The 9,578-nt window shown below is 44.9% G+C and overlaps 1 pseudogene; it reads left to right on the forward strand.

Annotated features, from left to right (window-relative positions):
- The first annotated feature begins 5,992 nt into the window (after nt 1-5,992).
- Nucleotides 5,993-9,082, forward strand: LOC132241901 (L-lactate dehydrogenase A chain-like; annotated as a pseudogene).
- Nucleotides 9,083-9,578: the final 496 nt, after the last annotated feature.

Here is a 9,578-nt window from a genome sequence, read left to right on the forward strand (position 1 = left end):
CTGCTTTCACACGAAAAGGACGAAAAGGACGCCCAGCAGGGAAACCTAGGGGGACCTGCCGAGACCGTCTGAGTCTGGTTGTTTGGAGGCCTCTAAAACCCTTGGGGCTACCTAAGACCTGGCTCAGCCAAAACGCCTCTTTGTCCCTATTGTCTGTCTCCTGGCAGCTGATGATAAGTGATAAGCAAGAGAGATAAAACAGGTTTGGGGCTGTGAACCTGCCTGAATCACTGGCAGCCAACCAGGCCATTTTTTATCTGGAAAAACTCCCCCCAGGACAGCGCCCCTGCGAGTGTTTGGGAACCTGACGGGGAACAATGGCGGGAAATGGAGGCCCAAGCTTGGCTTTAGGGCTCTGCCACCCACACTCCTTCGCACTGTTATTCCTGGCGAAAACCAAGATTTTCTTTCCTTCAGACAGACTCTGTGGGAAGAGGTGCAAATGAGGTTTGGAAATTAAAAGGAAGTAGTATGATGACAAGGGAAGTTCGGTTGTTTTGCAAGCTTTAGAGATTTCGTCGTAAATGATTCTGAACATTGCTGCCCTGCATACATAATGACTGTCATCCTGGTGACTGTGATAGCTCCTTGGCCACCAGGCCAAATGTTGAAGCCACTTGGGGGTTAATTTCCTTGTCAAACTGCTTCACGTGTGAATTTTAGAGACCCTGGAACAAATGAGAAGTCGGGCCTTACATTCCGCAACTCCTTCGGTGTGGCCAGGCGGGCAGTCGGGCTCTGGCCCCTGCCCATCTCTCCAGGTAAATCCAGCTACTCACCTTCAAAGTTGTGAGACAAGGACATCTGGTTAGACTGATGTGGCGTGTTCTCAGTGGACTCATATTGGTTTCTAGAGATGACTGTTCTACCAAATGCTCAAAAGCTCTCTGTTATAGTTGCATCCCCCCCACCCCCAAAATTCAAAAATCCTAACCCTCACTGCCCAGAATGTGACCTTACCTGGAAATAGGGCCATTGTAGATACAATTGGTTAAGATGAGGTCATACTGGAGTAGAAAGGGCCCTGATCCATTAGGACTGGGATCCTTATAAAAAGAAGACATTTGGACACACACATACACAGAGAAAACATCATGTGAAGATGAAGGCAGAGGAAGGGGTGATACTTCTCAAGGGATGTCAAAGCTGCCTGCAAACCATCAGAAGCTTGGAGAGAGGCCTGGAGCAGATTCTCCCTACAGCCCCCAGAAGGAACCAACCTGCTGGCACCTTGATCTCAGACTTCTAGCCCCCAAAACTGCGAGGCAGTAAATTTCTGTTGTTTAAGCCACCCAGTTTGTGGTACTTGGTTACAGGAGCCCTAGCAAGCTCAGAAACTCTCTTAAAAATGTTGTTTCAGAGTCAGAGTTGATTTCAGGGTCACTCACTGATCCATGCTATGTGACATTCACCTTTTTCCACTTTTAATTTGGGAAGAGATGTCACCATATTTATTATCCCGGCACTTCTTCCATTCTCAATAATGCCTATAAGCAAAGACCAACAAAACCATGACATAGTTGAAAGTGATTGTTGTTAAATTAGAACCAGTCCCCTCTTTCTTTTTTTTTAAAAAAAAAAGAAAGAAAAAGAAAAGAAAAGAAAAGAAAAAAGGAGAAGTACTAAAATCTAGCTGTGCCCAACTCAGGAGATATTTTCTATTGGCTCTTAGCCCAAATGGATGTGGAACAGGTGGTGGCAAAGCACTACTGTGTTCCCAGCAGGCACATTACACCTGCATTGGGCATAAATGACTCCTTGTCCTTGGCTCTCAGATGCACAGAAAGGGGAGAGTCACACTAGAAACCCCAAGAAACAACTGTTGCTGGCAGAAGGGTGACCTAAGAAGATGCAGGAAGCAGCATAAATATGATCCGAAGCCCTGCTGGAGAGAGGGCTTCTTTCACTGCATCCAACACAACAGTGCTCTTCAGACAGAGACAACCAGGACATCTGGGCTCCAGTGGGCCCCTGTGATCCTTGGAACCCAATAGACTTGTCTCCCTGAACAAGGGGTCCTGGCCCTTCTGCCTCAGCCCCAAACCCTGCTTGTTCTGGAGTCCTGGCTACTGTAGATATGAGCCTGTTCATCTTGAATATGCAGCTGGAACCCCATAGTACTTTCTCTCCTGTCTTATGATCCTCTTGGGCCTCCCCTTGGAATGTAGGTTGAGCTTGGGCAGTTGGTTACAAGGGTCAGGAGAGGGGTGGGAAGACCATTCTCCCTTCTCCTGTTTCCCAGTGTTCCCTCATCCTGACACAGCCTGGCTTGGTCTTTACAAGATCCTCTGCTTTCCCTGCCTAAATGTTAGTGGTTTTGTTACAGGTGCGAGGAAAGACGTGAGGGTGTGGGGGTAGGTATAGGGGCTTTTCTATGAAGCTGGGCCTGTACATTCCTCCTCCAACTGCCCATCAGCTGACCCATTTTCTAAAGGGTGCTGGAGACAGAAGGCGGGGAGGATGCAAGGCGGTAGGGCGCGCCAGGGAGCTGCCTGATGTTGAGTGCTCATCCAAGTGGAGAGCTGGCCTCCATAAATGGCACCACCCCTTTGGGCTGGATTCACTCATTGGCTCAACCCGGACAGCTTGGTGCACCCAGAATCCCTCTCTGTCTGGTTTCACACCCTCTCCACCTTCCCCATAGTCCCCCGATCTTTCAGTCTCTCTCCTGCCTGGCCACAGCTTCATTCAGGGAAGCTGTGGACCACATCTACAGACCTGTGTACCCAAGAAGAGGCTTAGGTCTTTCAGATTCTTCAGACTAGCATATTGACAAAACAGATCTTTTCTCTTGCTAATATTGACTGCCTTTCCTAGCTCAGCTCAGATGACTTGTTATACCAACAAAGTCTATTTGTTTTGAACTGTCTCACAAGGAAACCCAGGCAGACGTGAAAAGGTAAGAAAACCCTGCCTGCCAGAGGCAGAGCAGAGAAGAAAATCCGCTGCCCGACTGCACACTCTGAAGCGGAGAGGGACGGGCTAGGGATCTGGGTGGACACACTCTAGCGGCTGTGGCAGGGCCTTCCTGGACAGGAGCATAAAGAGTTAAGGAATTGCATTTGGACAAGCACTGCAGCCTGAAACCCAAGCTCCTGAGGTCTCTTTCAGAGTCCAGGGCCAGCGAAGTGTCTATTGTCAACAAATGCCACCAGCGGACCAATAGCAGCCAGAGTATGGTTTTGAGATAAGGGCCTCTGGATGTCACCAGGCAACAGGCACAAAGAAGGCTGGATGAACCGCCCAGCAGCCGATTATACCGCCCCCACATCCCCCACATCTCCCCCACTCCCCTGCCCTGTAGCTCACACACCAGTGCAGCCAGGTGGGAGAGCTGCTTGGCCCCTAATTCCCTCAATATCAAATTACTATCAGTTTCTGGATTTGAAGGGAAAGGAGGTGGTGTGGAAAGGCTTTATTTGGAAACTTCAGTACAGTTTAGTTTACTGCAAAGCTGGGCTGATGGCAAAGGTGAAATTTTCCAAGTAAAAAGGAAATGATGCTGCAAACTACAGCAAGACTCATATACCTCTCCTGTTCCTGCTCTGGCAAGTCAAGAGGTGGGCAGGACCCTAGGATCCCTCGCCCCTGACCTCAGGGCTTTCCCCGGGGGGAGCCTTTGACAAATTTACTAAATTAGTCTCTAGATCAGCGATTTTCAACCTTTTCTCATCTAATGGCACACATAAGCTACTTACTAAAATTCTGCAGCACACCCAAAAATATATATTTTTTTGCTGGTCTGACAAAAAAGGTATAATTTTTATTCATTCATGCCTGATGGCTATTGTGTTGGCTGTTATCATTTTTTTGTTTGACAACCTAACAGAAAAGAAGTCAGTGTCCTTGATTAAATAGTCAGGTACTGCATGTTTTAAAAAGTCTTGCAGCACACTGGTTGAAAATCGCTGCTCTAGGTGAATGTAAAGTGAAAACTAAGGATGCTTGTTTCTCCTTCCTACAGAGTATGTTCCCTTTATGTCACAGAGCCAGAGGAATGAGCCATGCAGAGTTGAACAGTTTTATTTTATCATGCACTGATTCACCCAACACTTAGAGCTATGGCAGAGGCAAAGATGAATTGGAATTGCAAAGATGAATTGGTCATTTTTCCCCATAGTCTGATTTTTCCCAAAGGTTCACCATCTTATCCACCCTACATGCTGAAGACTCTCAAACCTATACTCCCAGCCCTGCTCACACCTTCCTTCTCCTAAGTATCAGCCCAATATATCAAATAGTTTTCTAAACACCTTCTTGCGGATTTTTCATACGTCCAACAAATGCAACATGCCCCAAGCTCAAGGTTTCACCTCTCTATCACCAAACTCGGCCCACCACATGAGCTCTTTGTCTTAGTGAGTGATACTAACTCCCAATCTGGGTTAAATTATGTCCCCCCCAAATTGATATATTGATGTCCTCATTCCCGGTACCTCACAATGTCACCTTATTTAGAAACTAGAGGCCCAATGTACGAAATTCATGCAAGAGTAGGCCCTCGAAGTCCTGGCCGCCTCACGGCCCCGCGGCCCCACCCCCCACTCACTGGTCATTCCCGAAGGTTATCCCACTGTCAGGTCTAATTAGCATATTAGCTCTTTATTATGTAGGATAGGGTAGTTGCATATATAATTAACTAAGATGAGGAATACAGTGATTTATGTCTTTATAAATAGGGAAAATTTCAACACAGACACGAGAAGAATGCCATATGAAGGAGACATAGAGAACAAACAGCCGTCTATAAGCCAATAAACTCCTGAGGCTACCAGAAACCAGGAGAGAGGCATGAAGCAGATCCTCCCTAAAACAATTAGATGGTGCATGGCACCACCAGCCCTTTGATTTCAGACTTCTGCCCTCCAGAACTATGCGGCAGTAAGTTCTGTTCTAAGCCACACAGGTTGTGACACTTGTTGCAGCAGCTCTAGGAAACTAACACAACCCCACTAAACATTATCCAAGAAAGGAGCCAGGAAGCTTTCATTGAGTCCTTTTCCTCCATCACCACCTCTACCCTCCACTTGTCCTATAAACCACCAAACTGTCCATTCCACCTGTGAGACACCTCTGCCAACAATGCATTTGTCTTCATTCTTGCTGCTACCCCTTGGAGCAGGCCACCATTATTTCACCAGAATCCTTCCTAACTTCTCTCCCTGACTTTAATAGCACCTCCTGCCTCTCTGTTCCTCGAATTGCATCCAGAATCATCTTTTAATATGCAAATCTGAGATACCACTTCCCTGCTTAAAACCCTTCAGATGTCCTTCCTTGCTCTTAGGATGAAGTTTAGTCTTCCTGTAGAGCTCACAAGGCACACAATAACACAGCCCCTGTCTCCTTTCTGTCCCTATTTCTTGCCAGTGTTATTCTCTAGCAATAATGAACTTCTTTCTCTTCCTTAGATGTACCACATTCTATCTGGCTGCCAACATTTATATATGTCTTTTTAAAAAATTTTTTTTATTGATTTCAGAGAGGAAGGGAGAGGGAGAAAGAGATAGAAACATCAATGATGAGAGAGAATCATTGATTGGCTGCCTCCTGAAACACCCCCCCACCCCCTCAGAGATCGAGCCCACAATCCAGGCATGTGCCCTGACCTGGAATCAAACCCGGTTCTTAGGTTGATGCTCAACCACTGAGCAACACCAGCCAGGCTTTACAGGATTTTTTACTTATCAAATTGTATTGTGACTGCCTCTTTATCTATTAGCATCCCACCCAGATGGGAGGGAAGTAATCCGATCCATCTTGTTCATGGGCGTGTCTGCAGTGCTTGGCATGATGCCTGGGACACAGTAGGTCTCCAGCAATTATTTGCTTATTGACTGACCAACTGACAAACTGACTGAAATACGATTCCTATCCACAATGAGCTCAGTCTCAAGAGGAGACAGCAGTGTGGACAAAAAAGGTCAGCGACACAGAACTAGGTCTAAATCTGACTCAGCTTGAGGCAAGGGGGGAACATTCCACAGAGGCAATGGCGTTTAAGCTGGGCCTCAAAAAGATGAGTAGGAATTGGCCACAGCAGAGAAGGGGCAGGGTAAGGAAACTCATTTTAAGCAAAGCTCCTTGCATGGGTCAAGGAGCAGAGTATGTTTGAGAAATGGGGGGAATACATGGTGTGCCCAGAATATGATGCGCAGATAGTTGGCTGATGTGGGCTGGGGTCAGACTGTGAATTCTCCAAAGAACTTATTTTTGCATATAAACCTGTGACTTTTCCTGAACATCAAAGAGCAAAAAGCAACTTTATGATCCCTTTTTACAGTCAGGAAAGGGGAGACATACAGTCCAGAAGGCTTTTCTGTTGCTCAGGATGGTGCATGAATATCCATTTGCTCCTGGGGTTGAGACTTGTTACCTCTTCAGGGCCACCAGCTAAGCACCTACATTTCTGCTGAGGCTGAACATCTGGATAAAAACATCTGCACTCCCCCTCCTCCTGCCCCAACCCTGACAATTCTCAAGAGAAACTGGTTGAGTGAGTGGTTGTCTAATTCTGTTCCAGGGTTCTCTAGAGAAGGCTTTCTCCGGTTACTCCTTATCATTCTGAAATCTCTCCAGCCCTAAATTAACTCATTCCTCTTGTTAGTCTTTTCAGACATAAGGAATAATTTGTCTATATCCCCTGCATAAAATCACTGCCTATACTCCAAGGCAAGAATTTAACCACCCATTTGCCCTCTCCAAAGAAAACAAATTTGATTCCTTAACTGTTTTCTTAATGAATCCATTCTCTCTCCCACAACCTTAACTTCTTAAGGCCATTTTCATCTCTCTCTCTTTCCCTGAATCCTTTGATCCAAATGCATGGACTAGAACTGAAGAGGAAATGTAAAACCAAAATAGTCTTTCTTAAGATAGGTGAGGACTGGAGCAGCTGCCACCAAGTCCAGATCCAAGGCCATGTACCACCAATGCCTGCCCGCCATCTTCTCTGATTCCTTTTGATTCTAAGTCCGGTATAGCAATTTTCAAGGATCAGCTGATTGTGACTCTCCTTAAAGAAAAACGAAGCCCCCAGAATAAGATTACAGTAGTTGGGGTTGGTGCTGTTGGCATAGTCTGTGCAGCCAGTATCATAATGAAGGACTTGGCAGATGAATTTGTTCTTGTTAATGTCATGGAGGACAAATTGAAGGGAGAGATAACGGATGTCCAACAAGACAGCCTTTTCCTTAGAGCACCAAAAGTTGACTCTAGCAAAGACTATAATGTAACTGTAAACTCCAAGCTGGTTATTATCACAGCTATCAACAAGAGAGAGAAAGCCGTCTTAATTTGGTTTAGTGTAACATGAGTATTTTTAAATTCATCATTCCTAATTTTGTAAAATACAGCCCCAAAATGCAATTTGTTTACTGTTTCCAATCCAGTGGATATCTTGACTTATGTGGCTTGAAAGATGAGTGGTTTTTCAAGAAAACCCACGTTATTAAAGGGTGTCCCAAAATTCACGCAAGAAGTAATTTTGATAGAAAACACAGTTTTATAATTAAAAATTGTAAATTTTTTATTGATTCATAAAGTATACAGTATAGGGTTATGTATTGAATAGCATATCGGGTAAATGGCCTCCACGGCTTTGCTGGCACATACGCACTCTTTTGTTGAAATTTTCCATGACCATTTTGCATAAATGTGGCTGAATTTCGATGAGGCTCATTTTCATCTTGATGGCTTGGTTAACTGACAAAATTGTTGCATTTGGGGTTCAGAAAATCCACGAGTGATTGTTGAGAAACAAATGCATCCACAACATGTCACTGTTTGGTGCGGATTTTGGGCTGGAGGCATCATCAGACCATTCTTCGAAAATGCGGCTGCTCAGGCAATAACAAAAGAGTGCATATGTGCCAGCAAAGCCGTGGAGGCCATTTACCCAATATGCTATTCCATGCATAATCCTATACTATATACTTTATGAATCATTAAAAATTTACAATTTTTAGTTATAAACTTGTGTTTTCTATCAAAATTACTTCTTGCCTGAATTTTGGGACACCCTTTAGAAGTGGTTGCAATCTGGATTCAGCTGGTTCCATTACCTAATGGGGGAAAGGCTGGGCGTTCATCCATTACACTGTCATGGTAATCCTTGGGGAACATGGTGACTCTAGTGTCCTTGTGTGGAGTAGAGTGAATGTTGCTGGTGTCTCCATAAAAAATGCATCCTGATGCCCTGGCTGGTTTTTCTCAGTAATTAGTGCATCAGCCCATGAACCAAAGGGTCTCGGGTTCAATTCCCAGTGATTTATGTCTTTATTGATCCCTGGTTCAATCCCAGGCCATGATCGGGAGGCAACCAATCGCAACTAGTAGATGTGTCTCTCTCTCCCTCCTTCCTCCCTACCACTCTCTAAAAATCAATGGAAAAAAATATATTTGGGTGAGGATTAACAACAACATCAAAAAAAGAATCTGCACCCTGATTTAGGGACTGATGCAGATAAGGAACAGTGGAAAGAAGTTCACAAACAGGTCGTTGGCAGTGCTTATGAAAGACTACACACCCTGGGCCATTGGCCTATCTATAGCAGGCTTGGCAGAAAGTATAAAGAAGAATCTTAGGCAGGTGCATCTAATTTCCACCATGATTAAGGGTCTCTATGGAATGAAAGAAGTCTTCCTTAGTGTTCCTTTTATCTTGGGACAGAATGGAGTCTCAGATGTTGTGAAGGTGGCTCTGACACCTGAGGAAGAGGCTCATTTGAAGAAGAGTGCAGACACCCTGTGGGGGATCCAGAAAGAGCTACAACTTCACTGTCTAGGCTATAGCAGGATTTTAGTTGGAGATTGTGTATATTGTCCTTTTTAACTGATCTGTGACTAAGAACATCAGTTTCCTAAAGATAGAGATAGTAATGGTTCATAAAACCCAGCATCTGCATCCTGATGCTGGAGGGTCCTTATCTTGTGTAGTCCTAAACTGGTTAGTGTGAAATAGTTCCACCTCCTCAAAGGCAGCACTGCCAATGTTGCACACACTATAGTTGCCCTTCAGACTAGATGTGTGTTCATTGTGTGTTATATAACTTATGGTTCCTTTACCCAACATGCCTAGTCCAACTTTTTTTTTTCTCCAATCAATCACATCCTGGGATCCACTGTATAAGTCCAATACTACATGTCTTGTGCATAATTATTCCAAAGGATCTATTCTGTCTAGTATATGTATCAGATTAGTGTACATTGCCATATAATGTAAAAAGAAAAGTCTACATATAAATAATGCAGTCAACTATCCAAGTGTCATACTAACTAAAACACCAAATCAAATAAACCTTAAACGGTTGGGCGAGAGGGAAGGTAGGTGAGGGGTCCATCACAGAGCAAGGGCAGTCCCTTCAGTACAGGAATGCCCGCATGGTCCCACACAATTCAAGGCCAACCCAGGGAAGCAGATGTCATCTCATTGGCTGGAGGAGGAGAGGACATCATCAATCAAAAGACCCATTGATTTCACAGAGTGACCGTTGGTCTCCAAAGCCCCCCGGAGGAGACAGACATGGCCACCCTAAAGACTGCTGGTTTGCATAGTGGGAAGCCTGAGGAGGAGTGCA

This window comes from Myotis daubentonii, chromosome 9, assembly GCF_963259705.1.
Source record: "Myotis daubentonii chromosome 9, mMyoDau2.1, whole genome shotgun sequence".
NCBI lineage: Eukaryota > Metazoa > Chordata > Mammalia > Chiroptera > Vespertilionidae > Myotis > Myotis daubentonii.